Raw genomic sequence first — 17,289 nt, forward strand, 5'->3', positions numbered from 1 at the left:
GATGCTAAGTAAAGAAGATGGAGATGGAGTTGAAGGAAACACAGAAATGCATTGAAAACAAATTGTATTAATTCCTTAATCACAAAATGTCATACAATATAATATAAGAAAAAAAGGGAAACTGAAATGACCGGCTAGAAGCAAAGACTTGTTTCCAGCGGATGTGCATCAAGGCTGTCGGTGGTGCCATGGATGGGCGGAGGAGCTGACTCTCTCAAGATCTAGCTCCGGTCAAAGGCTTCGATCGTCACTCGGAATGGATGAAGGAGGTGGAGAATTCTCAAGCTTCTTCTCATTTGTCTAGATCACAAGAATCCGGCCTAGGCGAACCTCAGGCGAAAACTTTGGATAGCTTGAAATTCTGCTCATCGGCTTCTTTATATAGAGCCTGGATTGCTGACAACATTAATGGACTGCTCTGATTTTGACATTCGGCGCGTTTAGTCCTTTCTGAACCTTTGCTGCCAACGCGTGGTAGGTGAAATGTCAACATCATCTTTTGATTTTACCAAGGTAGATGCGTTAATGCGTTCATTCCACCAACTTTGTGTTGATCCCTTTATTATGTGTTATCGTGTAGTCGCAATCATTCAGTGACCGCATTCGCTTAATACTGTAACTTCTACACGATGACCACAATCGCTTGACGAGCGCAACTCCCATGCGATAGACGCATGCGGCTGATTACCACAACACCCATGCGTTGATCAAACACGTTCGCCTTTGCGGTGGAGTGTTTCTCCACATGTGATCGTCTATGCGGTAGTTCGGTTTTCGCGTTTTCGTTCACTTCTTACTTTAGCTAAAAAAATAGACAATTGAACGCATAATAACGCATAATATTGGGTTAGCTGAGATTCTTAATGCTGAAAATCGCAAGCTCAATTTCTCGTGATTTCCTAACATAATTTCCACATATTCTGCTTAACAGCCCTCATAATTCTAAGTAAAAGGCCTAAGATGACATGCATTTCTACATGTCATCAGTAGCCTACAGGATTTGGACTAAACTAGAAGATTTATATGCAATTAAGGAACTTCTAAATAAGATGTACCTAAGGCAGAGGTCCTTTACATTTAAAATGAACTCATCAAGATCTCTTTCAGATAATCTTGATGAATATAAGAAAATTGTTGTTGAATTTAAGAACCTTGAGGAAAAAATAGGTGATGAAAATGAGGCCTATGTACTTCTAAACCCCTTACCAGACTCCTATAAAGAAATTAAGAATGCTTTGAAATATGGAAGGGATACTATAACCACTGATGAAATCATCACATCCTTAAGAACAAGAGAACTTAAACTACAATCAGTGAAAAAGGAACAACCTAGTGGTGAATGGCTGTTTATGAAAGGAAATTTCAAGCCAAATCATTCTAAGGGAGGAAAAAAGCAGCATACAAATGAGAATAAGCCTAAACAGAAGATTAAGTGTAAGTATTATAAAAAGAAAGGTCATCTAATCAAGGATTGTTTTATACTTAAAAGGAAAAATCAAGAAAAATAGAAAGAAGCTAAAGGCAAACAGCCTGAAGCTTTAGTTGTAGAAGGGTCCTATATCTACTTTGATGCATTAGCTTCAACACAAGACAAAACCAATCATGTAAACCCATTTAGGAAACATGATTGGGTCCTAGACTCTGGATGCACCTATCATATGACCTCTATGAGACCTTGATTTAACACCTACAAGGAAATTGATGGAGAAATGGTCTACATGGGCAACAAACAAGCTTGTAAAATTGAAAGGATTGGATTAGTGTCATTAAAATTCAAAGATGGGACTGTGAAGCTCTTTAGTAATGTAAGACATTTGCCACTTCTCAAGAGAAATTTAATCTCCTTGGGAATGCTAGATGTGTGGTGGGGTGTGAAAAGGAACTCTCAAAGTTCTTAAAAATTCTAAGGTAGTTCTAGTTCAAGAGAAAGACAATGACCTATTTGTGGTAAGAGGAGCTGAAATGATGACAGGAGCTTATACAGTGACATCTAATGAATTGACAGAGGCTGACATTTGGCATAAAAGGTTGTCTCACATCAGTGCTAAGGGGCTAGAAATTTTGTCCAAGAAGGCCATTCTACCTAAGGGAATTTTAGACTAGCTCACTTTTTGTGAATATTATGTATTGGGAAAAGAAACCAGACATAGCTTTACTAAGGCACAACATTCAATTAAAGCCATCCTTGACTACATTCACTCAAACCTTTGGGGACCAGCCCTAACACCAAGCTTAAGTGGCTCAAGGTATTTACTTTCTTTTATAGATGACTTCTCAAGGAAAAATTGGGTTTTCTTTTCTTAAATCTAAAGATCAAGTTTTTGATAAATTTAAAGAATAGAAACTTCTTATTGAAAAACAAATCTAAAAAAATTTAAATATCTAAGGACAGACAATGGGCTGGAATTTTGTAGTGGGGAATTTAATAAGTTTGTAGAGAGACAGAAAGCACAAGACATAGGACAGTTAGGGTTAAACCTTAACAAAATGGGGTGGCAAACAGGCTAAATAAAACCATCATGGAAAAGGTCAGATGCCTACTTTCTGATGCTATTCTCAGTGAGAAATATTGGGCTGAAACTATTGCCTATACTGTTTACACCCTAAACAGATGCCCACACACATCTCTAAACTTCCTAACACCTGAAGAAAAATGGTCTAAGCATTCACTTAACCTAGAAAACCTAAGAGTATTTGGATGTGTTGGATACATATATTAAAACCAGGGGAAACTTAAGTCTAGAGCTGCAAAATGTATGTTTGTGGGGTTCACAGATGGTGAGAAGGGTTTAAGATGTGAAACCCAATTGAGAAGGGATTATTGTCAGTAGTGATGTCACCTTTAGAGAAAAATAAATGTTTATGCAAAGGGAGAATGTTACTATTGAAATCCATAAGAGTCCTACTACTAGAATTGAGGTGGAGAATACCAAAGATACATCCACCACTATTAATCCTTTAAGTGATTAAGAAGAAGAAGAGGGAACTAAGATGAGCAAGTTGAAAGTGTTGAAGCTCAGCCTGATTTGAGTCAATACTCACTAGCTAGGGATAGACAGAGAAGGGTGATTGTTCCTCTAGTTAGGTATACAGAAACAAATTATATGAAACTTGTTTTGAATGCTTAGTAGTCCCAAATGACCAAAAGCCAACTACTATTGAAGAAACAGTGAGTTGTTCTAATGCAAGGAGCTAGATTGAAGCTATGTCTGAGGAAATGCAATCTCTAAATGTGAATAACACATGGACCCTAGATCTCTTCCTATAGGATGCAAGCCAATAGCATTCAAATGGATCTCTAAACTGAAGGGGGAAACTACTACTGATCAAAATCCTAGGTATAAGGCAAGGCTAGTGACTAAGGGGTTTACACAAGGAGAAGGCATTGATTACTTTGAGATCTTCTCAATAGTTGTGAAACAGACATGTATTAGACTTTTATTGTCCTTGGTTTCCCAATATAACCTAGAATTGGATCAGTTAGATGTGAAGACTACCTTTTTACACAGACATTTGAATGAGATAATTTACTTGGTGCAGCCTAAGGGTTTCGAGGAAAAGGGGAAAGAAGACCTATATTGTCTTCTAAAAAAGTCTATCTATAGATTTAAACAGGCCCCTAGATGCTAGTATAGAATGTTTAATGACTACATAGAAAGCATTGGGTTTTAGAGGAGTACCTATGCTATTTGTACCTAAACTCAACTTCCTACAAGGAAAAGGTATATCTACTTTTCTATGTTGATAACATGTTGCTAGCAAGTAGCTCTAAAAATGATTTAATTCATGTCAAGGATCCCTTAAAGAGAGAATTTTACGTGAAGTATATGGGTCAGTTTAGAAAGATTCTAGGGATTGAAATCACAAGAGATAGGGACTCTTCTACTCTCAGTATCAGTCAAGCTAGCTATTGTGAAGAATAATCAAAAGATTTAATTTATCTAATGCCAAACTAGTTCCTATCCTTATTGTCAATCATTTTAAACTATCTTCAACTAATCCTCCTACTGAGACAGACAATGAACACTTAACTCAAATGCAATTAGTTCCTTACATTCAAGCAATGAGTAGATGTATATAAGGATCTCTACAAAACCTTATCTATCCTATTATGCTAGCCTTGTAAGAAGATATATAACTAACCCTGACAAAAGGCATTAGGAGACCACTAAATGGATACTTAGTTATCTAATTTGGCCCAAAAGTGCTAAGCTAACCTATCAGAACATAAAACAAACAGATCTAGAGTTGTATGGTTATGTTGACTCTAACTTTGAAAGGGATATGGACAGGAGGAGATCTCTATCAGACTACCTATTCCTATATGGTCCTAATTTTCTAAGTTGGAAGGCAAATTTATAGTCAATCATAGCTCTATCAACTACAAAGGCAGAATATATGACATTAGTGGAAGCTATTAAGGAGGCATTATGGTTAAAGGGCTTGATGGTAGACTTTGGTATATCATAACCAGTAGTTAAAATTTACTTTGAAACCAAAGTGCTATCCATCTTTCCAAAAACCCACAATATCACACAAGGACAAAACACATAGATATTAAATACCATTTTGTAAGAGACAAAATAGAATAAGATGAAATAGAAGTGTTGAAAGTCCATACCTCTGAAAATGCAGCTAACATGCTCACAAAGCCAGTTTCCAAACTCAAACTTCTGAAGTGCTTAGAACTGATTAGCTTCGATTTACTTGAAAAGGGCTAGACAAACATCAGATTATGTAGGAAGAAAGCTACATGCATTGAGATCAAGGTGGAGATTTGTGAAGAAATTGATCTCAAAAGCTTTAATCTTTCTTAAAAACAGTTTTTCTCAACCACACTGTAACAATCCATTTGTATATATATACATACACAGTTGCATACTTTTCATATATACATAGGAAAACATAAAAGAAAATCTATAAATTGGAAAGGCCACTCATCTTCTTGTAGCTTTGGTTAATTGAAATTTTTCTTCCCATGGATGTAGGCATTTTCAAGCCGAACCACGTACATCACTGTGCTCAGCTTCTTCTTCTCATTTTTCTTTGTGACCTGCATGCCTAATAATCTCTGATTTTACCAACAAAATCTCTCCATAAACGAAAGATGGTTAGAGAGAGTTGAGAGAACTTTCTGAATTCATTTAGAGAGAGACAAAAATCACCTTTTGTCAAAATCATTTCTCATCAAAAGATTACGTCTACACAAGAGAGAAGAGATAGTACTTATCACCACGTGTTCTTCATTCAGCTTACTAACGTGGTTTCTCCTCGGCCTTTCTTTTCACCAAACTCTCATCTTCACATTGGATTAATCTTATTGAACCCATTTTGGGCCTGGAATAAAAAATAAAAGCCCAACGTTTTACATGGATTTTTTCCCCTTTTTTTCTTTTAAATTTCGGCTGCAGAAATTCAAACACATTATCTGCTTTTCAGATTTTAATTTTAGGTGGGACAATTACATAACCATCAATTGTGTTTCAAGATTTCGACAGTACCTGGAATTTGTTTTTTTTTTTTTTTTTCATTTTTCATTCTTTTAAAACTTTATTCATTTTTTAGATTTTCTGCATATTTTTTTTTTGCACATTCTTCACTTGTTTTATGCATTTTCTTCACTTTTTTTTTTTTAAAAAAATCATATATACTTTATTTTTTTTGCATTTTATAGATTTCTCTCTCTCTCTCTCTCTTTGCGTAGTTTTCGTAATTTTCTGCATTTCCTGAGCATGTTTTCTTCATTTTCTTTGCATTTATTAAGTGTTTTTACTTTCTGCATATTTTTTTAGTGACTTTCTGTTTGTTTGTTAATTTTTTTTTTCATTAATGCATATTTTATTCAATATTGAGCAATTTTTGCACATTTCTTTTAATATTTTCTGCAATTTCTTCACTTTATTTTTAAATATTTTTTTCTGCATTTCACTCATTGTTTAGGCATGTTTCTTGTATGTGTATGCAGTTTTTTGCTCACACGCATATCCACAATTGTTATACAATTGATATGCATGAATCGATAAAATTGGTGTGTACATATATAATAGTTATGTCCATATGAATAAAATGCAGTTATTATAAATATTATGATAATAGATGTCTATTAGATACTCATGCTCAGTGTTCATTTACCATATGTCATGATAGTGCTTCCATGACAAATCTCACAAAATTAGACTTTTACACCCTTGATATTAACGACAATAATTATTTGTCATGGGTACTTGATGCCGAAATCCATCTGGATGGTATGAATCTTGGAGAGACTATTAAATAAGAAAATACGATATCCAGTCAAGACAAAGCAAAAACTATGATTTTCCTTCATCATCATCTCCACGAGAGATTGAAAATGGAGTATCTTATAGTAAAAGATCACCGTATCTTATGGAAAAATTTGAAAGAGAGGCATGATCATAAAAGAACAGTTATTCTTCCTAAAACTCGTTATGAGTGGATGCACTTGAGGCTCCAAGATTTCAAATCAGTAAGTGATTACAATTCCGCATTATTTAAAAATTTTGCATACTAGGATAATGACATATATGATCCATCTCATATGAAAATTTTGGATGTGGATGACTTCTTTAAATCTCCTGAAGATAAAATTGGCAGAATTGATCGAACATCAAGTGTTTCCTTTGACTTTGAAAATATCTAGACTTAATGTTGTTTTCTTATCCATCCTTATATTTTTTTTCCTCTTAGTAGATGTTAATCTTTGTATATTCCAAATGTTGTTTTTCTTATTGTAATTATTTTCTTTTAATGCAAAAACCTGGATCATCTTCATATGTTGGGTGACTAAAAAATGAGTAAAGAAGTTCTATGTTTGGCAAATTACAATGCAACTACACATATAATACTTATAAGTTGAAAATATTTTTCTAAACTGACAATCCTGGAAGCAAAAGTCAATACAATATCAGGTTCTACAAACCTAATTGAAGCTTTTGGAAAAAACAAATATTATTTTGCCTAGAGAAACAAAATTTACAATTGACAAGACATTGCTTTCTAGTCAATAAAAAAGAAATCTACTTAGGTTTAAAGATATACGTTGTAATGGTTATCATATTGAGACTGATATAAAGAATAATATGAAGTATCTTTATATCATATCTACTGTCTTATATGAAAAACGTAAACTAGAAGATTTTTTTGCTTTATCTTCTGGATTATATTATACTCATGTACGAGTAATTGGATTATATGCAACAATGAATCTAAAGTTCATGAATCCAGACATATTTACAATTTGGCATGACAAATTAGGTCATCCAGGGTCTATAATGATGAGGAGAATTATTGAGAATTCAAATGGACACCCATTGAACAGCCAGAAGATTCTTCACTCTAATGAATTATCATGTGATGCTCACTCTCAAGGCAAATTAATCATTAGAACATCATCAATCAAAGTGAGGACTGAATCACCTACATTTTTAGAACGAATTCATGGTGATATATGTGGACCTATTAACCCACCAAGTGGACCATTTAGATATTTTATGGTATTAATATATGCATCTAGCAGATGGTCACACGTGACTTCTTATTAAGTCAAAATCTTGCATTTACAAGATTACTTGCTCAAATAATTAAGTTAAAAGCACAATTTTCTGATTATACAATCAAAACCATTCATCTTGATAATGCTAGTGAATTTACATCCTAAGCTTTTGATAATTATTGTATGTCAATTGGGATAAGTGTTGAACATCCTATAGCTCATGTTCATACACAAAATGGTTTAATAGAATTATTCATAAAATATTTGCAATTAATTGCTAAACCATTGCTTATACGAGCTAAGTTTCCTATATTTATATGGGGACATGCTATTTTGCATGCAGCGTCACTTATACGCATTAGGCCAGTATCTTATCATAAGTACTTGCCAAGCCACGAGCCAAATATTTTCCATCTAAGAATTTTTGGATGTGCAATATATGTTCCAATTACTCCACCACAACGTAATAAGATGGGTCCTCAAAGGAGGTTAGGAATATATATTGGATATGATTCCCCATCAATTATCAAATATCTTGAACCCCTAACGGGTGATGTATTTACTGCATGATTTGCTGATTGTCATTTTAATGAGACAAAATTTTCAACATTAGGGGGAGGAATTAAAAAGTTGGAAAAAGAAATTACATGGAATGCATCGTTATTGTCTCATTTAGATCATCGTACAAATCAATGTGAATTTGAAGTTCAGAAGATAATTCATTTGTAAAATATAGCAAATCAGTTACTAGATACATTTATAGATGTAAAGAAAGTAACTAAATCACATATACCAGTTGCAAATGTTCCATCGAAAATTGATATCCCAACACAGCAAGTTGTCACTAATGAGTCTAGAACATGCCAAAAGCGTGGTAGACTAGTGGGTTCCAAAGATAAAAATCTTCAAAGAAAAAATAATTAATAATCAAGAAGACTTGGTTGAGAATGTAAATACCCATGAAGAAATTCAAGGCATGACTAATGAGGAAGGTGGAATACATATAGATAATAATGAGATTTTAATAAACTATATCATAACAGGAAAAAGATATAACCGAATTCATGTAGTTATTGACAACATTTTTGTATATAATGTTGCTCTTGATATTATATCTGAAAATGAGGATTCTCAACCAGAATCTATTGAAGAATGTCGATAGAGAAAAGATTGGCTTCAGTAGAAAGAAGCAATCGAGACCGAATTAAACTCACTTTCAAAACTTCAAGTTTTTAACCCAGTATTCCAAACACCAGAAGGTGTCAAACTTGTAGGATACAAATGGATATTTGTGAGGAAAAGAAATGAAAATAATGAGGTCACAAGATATAAAGAAAGACTAGTTGCATAAGGTTTTTCACAAAGACCTGGTATTGATTATGAGGAAACATATTCTTCGGTGGTGGATGCAATTACACTAAGATATTTAGTTGGTCTGACTGTGTATGAAAATTTGGACATGCATCTTATGGATGTAGTCACAACATATTTATATGGATCTCTTGATAATGATATTTATATTAAAATCCTAAAAGGATTTAAGGTACCTGAAACATATAAATCAAATTCTCGGGAATTATATTCAATAAAGTTACAGAGATCACTATATGGATTGAAACAATTAAGATGAATGTGGTACAATCGTCTGAGTGGATAATTTTTGAAAGAAGGATATCAAAACAATCCAATATGTCCATGTATTTTTATAAAGAAATGACAGTAAGGACTTGCTATTATAACTGTATATGTTGATGACTTAAATATAATTGGGACTCCTGAAGAGCTTTCAAAGACAATAGAATATCTTAAGAAAGAATTTGAGTGAAAAATCTTGGAAAAACAAAGTTTTGCCTCGATTTGTAAATTGAACATTTAGCAGATGGGATATTTGTTCATCAGTCAATTTATACAGGAAAAGTTTATCTTATATGGACAAAGCACATTGTTAATTTTTAAAGGATGTATATTTTCTATGTTAATTCCCCCAAAATTGTGTTGATTATTTCCTTTAATTGCTATTTTTGTAGGACTAAACGATCCCCGAAGCATTTTGGAGTTATTACAAGAAATTGTGCCAAAAGGATAAATATGACAAAGAAAATCAACAAATTGAAGAGAATCGAGTAAACACTTAGAAGAGCATCGAATAAGGCTGTTGTATCATCAACCATCGAGTATTTTGCAGAATACTATAAAAAAGCATCATGTAAAGACTATCGAGTATTCAACCATCTTCCATTGAGTTATCAAGTTCCGTCTGATTCATTTTCCACCGAGTTAAAGAAATTGATTAAAGAGCATCCTGAGCGTTGAGGATTGAGTATTGACCGCCGAGTGTCGAGGAGCGAGTATTAAACAGAAAACTCGACGCGCTCGTTCTTCTTTTTGGATTTTGACGCAATCCATCCGTGCGCTTCATGATGATTTCCTACTAGTATAAATAAGTTCAGATCTTTAGAAGACAAGAGAGAGATATCATTTTTCAGAAAATCCATCATTATCTAAAGAGAAAAACTTAGAAGAAAAACCCATTTTTTAGAGAGAGATTTCAATTTTCAAGAGCGGTTCTTGTAATTTTCTGTGAGATTGAATCGATTTGCACTTAGACATGTATCAATATGCAACTATCAATGGAATGCTTAAAGAACTTCAACCTCCATGAGTAGGTAAATCTTTTTCTTGGGGTATTATGTGATTAGTCATTTTCTTGAGACTTTTTTTGAATTTTCTTTCATGTAATTACTTTCTTTTGAATGTTCTTGTTGACATTTAGAATAAAATTGATTAAGGTTGAATTGAAGAATCAAGATTAATCAATTTTTGTATGCAAAAATTACATGGTTCTATAACAAATTTGTAATTGTAGTTGCAAGAATTAGTAGTCTTGATAGAAAATGTGGACTTCTTTTCCTCTTTTCTTTAAAGAATCTATTAATTCAGAACATTCATGTAATCAATCTTGAATTTTCATTCTTTTGATTTCAAGATTGGAATAGTTAAGAAAACCGATGAGTTCAATGCTATTTAGGGATTAGTTGTGAAATGTCTTTAGGAAGCAATTAAGACCTAGATTAGGGTTACTTGTGAAATTAGCTAATTAGGGCATTAGGAATTTATTCTTAATAAACTATTGAATAATCTAATTGCATGATTTCTTATTAAGTCAATGATAGAATTGCCTAGTTATATAAAATCCCCAAGATTTCATGTCCATTGAATTTTATCTCACATTCTCTTTCTTATTTCTCTCATCAATAAATTTCCTATATCAATTCTTGTCTTTTGCTTAGTTAGTTTCTTTTAGTTCTTAAAACAAACAACCTCCCCCCCCCCCCTCCCCATTTCTTTTGCATTTAAGAATTCAAATAGTCAATTTTTAGGCCAATTATTTGCAGTTCTCTTGGGATTGACCTCTTACTTCCACTATTACTACGTGTTAGTTCTAGTTGTAGTTAGAGTTTAACTAAATTTCATTTATTTTGGGTAGATAGAATTAACAACACCTACTTTATACCGAACAAATTGGTGTCATTGTCGGGGAACCGTACAATTGGCCTTTTAGAATTTTGAATTCCTTCTAAGAAGAAAAATAAAAAATAATAATAATAAAAAAAGATCATTAAAAAAGTAGTTAGTTCATTTTAAGCTTTCCTTTTGTGTATGACCCGCTCCTTTCAGAGTTTTCTTTGTGATTTGATTTTAGTTATTGACCGTGAGGAAAGGAGATTACGAAGGGAAAGAGCTAGAAGAGAACAAGAAGAATTTGAAGAGTTTGATCAAGAAGAAGAACAACCACAACCAAATATCATGGGCGAAGCAAGAGAACAAACTTTGTGTGAGCTAGTGGAATCGAATTATAATCAACAACCTCTTTGCATTATATACCTGGAGACAACTGTCCCATTTGAACTCAAACCGAGACTAGTACATTTACTTCCAACTTTCAAAGGGCACCCTGGTGAATATCCTCACAAGACATGAAGGAGTTTGACCTTGTTTGTGACGAGATGTGTCCTTATGAAGTGACACAAGAGCAACTCAACTTTAGAGTCTTCCCCTTCTCCTTGAAGGATGTGGCCAAGGATTGGCTATCCTACCTACCGGCGGGTTCGATTACTATGTGGAGTGGTTTGAAAAAGAAATTTTTAGAAAAATTCTTTCCGACATCTAAAGCTCATAACCTAAGAAAAGTGATTTATGGAATTAAAAAGTGTAGGAGAATCTTTGTATGAATATTGGGAAAGATACAAACAGTTATGTGCATCTTTTCCACACCATCAAATTTCTGAGCAATATCTAATTCAATACTTCTATTCAGGTTTACTCCCATCCGAGAGAAGCAATATAGATGCGGCCACCGACGGAGCTCTAGCAGATAAAACACCGACCGAGGCGAGCCAACTCATATCAACCATGGCGAAGAACTCTCAGAATTTTGGGACAAGGACTTTTGATAAATCTATTGTAGTGAGGTAAGTGAGCTTAGATCACAAGTATATAATCTAGTGTCTCTTTTTACTCAGGTAGCTCAAGGAGGCCTTCCTTAAGTCAAACCATGCAGGGCGTGTGGATTAGTCGGTCACAATTCTGAGGCTTGGCCACAAGCTCGAGTCAATGCCATTGGTGGATTTCAAAGAAAATACGACTCCCATGGGTAAGCATATAACCAAGGATAGGGAGATCATCCCAATTTTAAGAGGGGATCTCAAGGGCCATATTTAAACCGTAACCCACCATCTTCCTCAAGCTCCTCAGCTATGTCTTTAGAAGACGTAGTAAAAACTCTTGTTGAACATTCATTAAAATTTCAAAAGGAACTTCACAATTTGAAAAAGGATAACCTTCAACTTCATCAAGAAACCAAGCAACTTGAACAAGACACTAAATCCTTTCAACAAGAGACTAGACAAAGCTTAACAAACTTGGGCACTTAAATCATACAACTTGCAACTGTGGTAAGCAAGCTTGAGAGTAAATATTCTGGAAAGCTTCCCACTCAACCAGAGCATGCAAACGTAAGCGCGATCACTCTAAGAAGTGGTAAGGAAATCCCCTCCTCCTCTCAAGATGCAAACTCAGTTCAATCTCCTCTCAAAAGGCAAGAAAAGATAATGAAAGAACAAGCGAGCAAGGTAAGTGAGCCAAAAAAGACTCCTATTTTTCTCGAGGTATGTGATTATTCTCCTCCTAAGGTAGAGCTGTATGTTCCCAAGGCACCATTCCTTAGTAGACTAGCGAGACCTAAGGTAGAAGATGTTGACCATGAGCTAATTGAGAGATTAAAAAAGGTACAAAATAATATCCCTTTGCTTAATGCTATTCAACAAATACCTAGGTATGCTAAATTTCTAAAAGACTTGTTTACTAAGAAAAGAAAAGGGAAGGAAGAGGAAAGAATAACTGTTAGCAAGAATGTCTCTGTTTTGCATAAAAAAGATATGCCTAAGAAATGTAGAGATCCAGGAATGTTTACCTTACCATGCAAAATAAAAGATAGGATAATCACTCATGTCATGCTAGACTTAGGTGCATCAATAAATGTAATGCCCTTTCATGTCTATGAAGATCTAAAATTGAATAGCCTACAAAAAATGAATGTTTGCATACAACTAGCGGATAGGTCATATATTCAACCCTTAGACATTGTTGAAGATGTTTTGTTGAGAGTCGAAGAATTAATCTTTCCTCTAGATTTTGACATTCTAAAAATGGATGAACCTTACTTACTTCCTCTTCTAATATTCTACTTGGAGGATCTTTCATGAAAACTGCAAAAACAAGAATAGACATAATGGAGAGATAAAATCTTTTAATATATATGATGCAATGAAATTTCCAGAGGAATACTTTTCCCTTTGCTCTATAGACACATGTGAAATTTTTGATAAATTTTTATTGAATATAGATTAAAATTTGGATTGTTTGGTTAGCCTATTTATTGATCTTGATGACAATGACTCTTCGATTGATTCTTTGTTTACTTCTAATGAATTGGATTTGAATGATAAATCTTCTAATAATGATGTTGTTGAATCTCAGGTACAAGGAATCGAGCTTAAGGCTCTCTCTTCACACCTCAAATATGTCTTTCTTAGAGATGAAAAAGCCTTTCCAGTCATCATATCTAGATAACTCATATCTTCTCAAGAATGCACATTGGTGGAAACCTTGAAAGATCTACAAAAATGCAATTGGTTGGACTTTGGATGATATCAAAGGGATAAGCCCATCCCTTTGCATGCATAGAATAGTTTTAGAGGACAGAGCCAAGGCAACCATTCAACCTCAAAGAAGGTTAAATCCAACCATGAAGGAAATTGTTCACAAGGAGATCCTCAAACTTCTTGAAGCCGGTATAATCTACCTAGTTCCATATAGCCAATGGGTAAGCCCCATACATGTGGTACCGAAGAAGACTGGCATGACTATTGTCAAGAATGAAAAAGGTGAGATGATTCCCTTGAGAGTGCAAAATGGTTGGAGAATGTGCATAGATTTCAGAAAACTAAATAAGGTAACAGAAAATGATCACTTTCCTATTCCTTTTATTGATTAAATGGTTGAACGATTAGTCGGGAAGCCATATTTTTGTTTTCTTGACGGTTTTTCTGGATTCTATCAAATACCTATAGCATAGAAGGGCCAAGAAAAGACTATCTTTACTTGCACATATAGTACCTATGCATTTAGAAGAATGTCATTTGGGCTATGTAACGCCCCAAGTATGTTTCAAAGGAAAAATAAATAAAGAAAGAAAAGAAATAAAGAAAAATAAAATAAAGAAAAAAATAAAGAAAATAAAGAAAAAAGTAAAATAGAAATACATATAAAATAAGAATACAAAAAAATAAAAATAAAAAATAAAATAAAATAAAAAAGTGATAAAAAAACGCATAGAACAAAAATCAAAAAAATCAAAAATCAAAAAGAAAAATTTAAAATTTAAAAAATTTAAAAAAAGTTAAAAAAGAAAAAAACACAAAAGCAGAAGATTCTCTCTCAAGCAAATAAATTATCAACAACGAAACCAGGGAAATTTCTCTCTACATCCCTTCTTTTTTGCTTTCTTGAATTCATTTGCTTGTTTTAAATATTGAGGACAATGTTCCATCTTTAAGTTGGGGGTGGGTAAACATTACATGTTTCTTTGTTATTCTTGTGACTATTCTTTGATGAACTTAAATTTAGCCCCCTAAAATTTTTGCATAACTTGAACTCTCGGGCATCTGAGCTCGGGATTAATAGATTATTGATTACTTAGATTAATTACATAGATTTTGCTATATATGAATAGATTTGAGGCTCTGATTCATCTTGATGGTGTAATTTTGATTTTTTGATAAATATGTCTATTGATTCTTTAAATCTTCATAAGACTATTTTTGTTTTGAATTCAATAAATTCATAATTGATAAATTCATATTTGCACGTTCATGAATCTCATTCACTTTGATTCTACGTATCAATTGTTTTTACTCAATCTCTTGATTCTTGTCAATGAAATTTTGATGACGCACTCTTTCTAGTAAGGATACAAACAAAACTTTAGATTTTCAAAGTTTTTCAACCAAAAATTTGAAACTCATTTTTCAAAAGAAACTTTCTTTTCCTTTTAACTTCATTAAAAAAAAATTGAATACTTAGTTCTTAGATTTATTTAGAACCTTTAAACTCTTAGAAATGTCATATCTACTTAATTTTCTTTGTTATCCCAATAGGACAAACTTTGGTCTAAGAATAACCATCTTGTTTTAGAGGCAAGTCTAGACGTAGAGGAATAAAAAGGGCTTAGTAAATAAAAATTGCTAGTGTAAAAAAAAAAAAAAAAAAGCAAGCTTGCGAATTGACATAACAAAATAATATAACCTTCACTAACGTGTATGTGTGTGCATGTGTAGAGGTGAAAAGAGCTACCTTCATCGTGTTTCTATTAGGGCCCGCAAGAAAAGAGTGATAGGTTCCCAACGGTGCAAGTGTGAAAGCTATCCCTCTAAGTAAAAAAAAATGCCAAATACGTTTGGTGTATGTGAGTTTATAAAAAGGCACCCTTGTATTAGAATTGTCTCTATCCAATGCAAGTTAGGTACATCATAGACCGATAACCGGGTCAGTGTAGGGCGAAGAGGAATTGAAGGTTGGAATGGACATGGAATTCTAAAACTATTTGATTGGAATCCAGTCGCAACTCACAGCCCCTGGCACACCTCGGCAAAATGGTGTTGCAAAAAGGAGAAACAAAACCTTGTTAGACATGGTTCATTCCATGATGAGTTATGCCCAGTTAACAAATTCTTTTTGGGGACACGTAGTTGAAACTGCAGTGTATATTTTGAACATGATTCCCTCGAAAAGTGTTTCTGAAACACCTTACGAGCTCTGGAGAGGACGTAAAGAAAGTTTACATCACTTAAGGATTTGGGGTTTTCTGGCACACGTGTTGGTGAAAACTCCTAAAAAATTGGAACGTCATTCAAAAGTATGCCTATTTGTAGGCTACCCAAAAGAAAAGAAAGGTGGTTTCTTTTATGATCCTCAGGAAGACAAGGTATTGGTATCGACAAATGCAACATTCTTAGAAGAAGACCACATGAAGAATCATCAACCTCACAGTAAACTAATAATAGAAGAAATATCCAGAGAAATGACAAATGCATCAACAAGAGTTGTTGACAGAGCAAGTCCATCAACAAAAGTTGTTGATACTAGTACTTCACATCCTTCTCAAGAGTTGAGAATGCCCTTTCGTAGTAGGAGGGTTGTGCTACATCCTGACCGGTACATGGGTTTAATTGAAACTCAAGTCATCATACCAGATGATGGCTTAGAGGATCCATTGACTTTCAAACAAGCAATGAATGATGTGGACAAAGACCAAAGAATTAAAGCTATAGACCTTGAAATGGAATCTATGTATTTCAATTTTGTCTGAGATCTTGTAGACCAACATAAAGAGATAAAACCCATCAGTTGCAAATGGATCTACGAGAGAAAACGAGACCAAACTAGTAAGGTATAAACCTACAAAGCTAGACTTGTGGTAAAAGGGTTTACCCAAAGAGGGGGGTATACTATGAAGAAATCTTTTCTTCAGTTGCCATGATCAAGTCAATAAGAATACTTTTGTCTATTACCACATTTTATGATTATGAAATATGGCAAATGGATGTCAAGACAATCTTTCTGAATGGTTATCTTGAAGAGAGTATCTACATGTCTTACCCAGAAGGGTTTATTGAACAGGGTCAGGAGCAAAAGTTTTGCAAACTTAATCAGTCCATTTATGGGTTGAAAAAAGCATCTATATCCTGAAATATTGACACTGTGATCAAATCTTATGGCTTTGAACTAAACGTTGATGAACCTTGTGTTTACAAGAAAATCGTTAACAAAACTGTCGCTTTTCTGGTGTTGTATGTTGATGTTCTACTCATTTGGAATGAAGTAGAATTTTTAGCTGACATTAAAAGATTGCTAGTTTTGCAATTCCAAATGAAAGATTTAGGAGAAGCACATTATGTTCTTGGGATCCAAATAATTTGGAACCGCAAGAACAGAACTTTAGCACTATCTCAAGCATCTTATATAGACGAGATGTTGTCTAGATATAAAATGCAAAATTCCAAGAAAGAAACATTTTCTTTCAGACATGGAATTCATCTGTCTAAGGAACAAAGTCCTAAGACACCTCAAGAGGTTGAGGATATGAAACAAATTCCATATGTATTAGCAATAGGGAGTTTAATGTATGCAATATTGTGTACTCATCCCGATATATG

The sequence above is a fragment of the Benincasa hispida genome, chromosome 2 (assembly GCF_027475165.1).
Source record: "Benincasa hispida cultivar pf3 chromosome 2, pf3_genome.v1.1, whole genome shotgun sequence".
In the NCBI taxonomy this organism is placed as follows: Eukaryota; Viridiplantae; Streptophyta; class Magnoliopsida; order Cucurbitales; family Cucurbitaceae; genus Benincasa; species Benincasa hispida.